The sequence below is a fragment of the Acyrthosiphon pisum genome, unplaced genomic scaffold, assembly GCF_005508785.2.
Source record: "Acyrthosiphon pisum isolate AL4f unplaced genomic scaffold, pea_aphid_22Mar2018_4r6ur Scaffold_20930;HRSCAF=22562, whole genome shotgun sequence".
In the NCBI taxonomy this organism is placed as follows: Eukaryota; Metazoa; Arthropoda; class Insecta; order Hemiptera; family Aphididae; genus Acyrthosiphon; species Acyrthosiphon pisum.
In genome coordinates, this window is record NW_021770341.1 from 30,453 (window position 1) to 32,257 (window position 1,805).

The following is a 1,805-nucleotide window of genomic DNA, read 5'->3' on the forward strand; positions in this document are numbered from 1 at the left end:
TCATAGGTACTTGATGTGGACCCAGACAAAAAGTCACTTAAAATTAATTTTTTTGATTAATTTTAATTTTTTGTTAATAATAATATATTATATTTATTTATATGTTTAAACATTATTTTTTAGTTGAATTTTTTCATCATCATCATTATATCCATCGTTCTGTTCTTGGTTACATATTTTCTTTGCTTTTTATTCATCACTGTGAGTTTCAGTAGTCTCGTCCAAATTATTTTTTTGTGTTGATGTATTTTGTTTAATTTTGTTTTTAAAATTAAAAATTGAAAACATGATTAAAATCGATTAATTAACACCCGTAAGTCGTAATAAACATACAATTGACGATTCATTATCGATTAATATATTATTATTAGCAATAATAATATAAGAAACGCCTCTAACACACCATACGTAATACGTAAATGTAGTGTTCTGTGTTACAACCTAAGACCATTTATTATAAATCTTAGTATCCTAGTAGACTGTGTTGTGTTTGTTGTGGCGTATCGGCGTATCGCCCGTATACCAAACGTCATTATGACGAGAATATTTCCGTCCCTCGAGTACCTAATACAAGATTATATTAATGTGTTAGGTACCTACGGATTAAAATATACCATACAGATATATATAGCACAGACTATTTAAAATAACTAGGCCGCTTCGGCATCCTTATTTCTACTAAATTAAAATCAACACATCCAATACGTAATTCAAAATTATAAATAACCAAATGTTATGTTTCAAAAATTACTCTTGTGTTATAATTGTAATTTGATAAACTTTTTTTTTCAAATTTTTAAACGATTTTTTAGGGGGTGCTAATTTTGACCTAGGGGCACGGGGCTGTCCAGACCGTCGGACTCACTCGTGCGAACTTAGAAAAATACTGATTACTAGAGAAAATCAAGTCAAGTTGACTAAGTCAAAACTGTGCCGCCTAGACACGGCCTCAGTTTTGCTGAAGTATATTAAAAATACGAAATGATAAAGGGTAATGGAAAAGTAAAAATTATAGAAAAAGAAAAGGGTAAGGTGATAAGGTGATAATCTAAGTAATAATATTATATGGACAGAGAAGTCGATGACCCAGTCAAATATTATGGTCTTTCTAACTTTCTAAGTGAGGTGCCACGACGAAACCTTCTACTATTATAATTTATAGTGCACGTGTTAAAGGGTATAATAAATTATAATATTTGTTTACGTAATAAAATATCATTGTACCTATATTATGGATGGAGCATAATATGTATTTACGCGTTCTGATTTTATTTAACGTTGATAAGTGATTTTATTCCATTATAGTTTAAAGAGTACGTATATAATTATTCTACTACTTTATTATATTTCATATCTTATAAAAATTTTTATATAAAAATATTTCATGACATATTACAATTAATTTACCTGAGTATGTAGTTGTATTCGTGGATACGGGGTTAAGTTCGATGCTCGAAGTCACTGTGGCGTATGTATAGTATTATATATTACGTATATTTAATGCTTAGTATATTAAGAGATATTAAATGTGGTTGAGAGCCAAAAGCTGATATGTGAAAAAATTCAATTTTGAGGTTTTACATGTTGGTAAATGACGCATATTTTTTTGTGTCAAAATATGATATCTGTAGCTCTAATATCAAATGCGATATTCAACAATAACTAAAATGATATGTTTATTGTAGGTATATTATAATATATTATTGTAAACAATAAATAATTATCAATATGTAATTTGTATTGTACCTATGTACAAGATCTACGAAATGTATAAAAATATAATTTGTAGTACAGAATGGTGATTC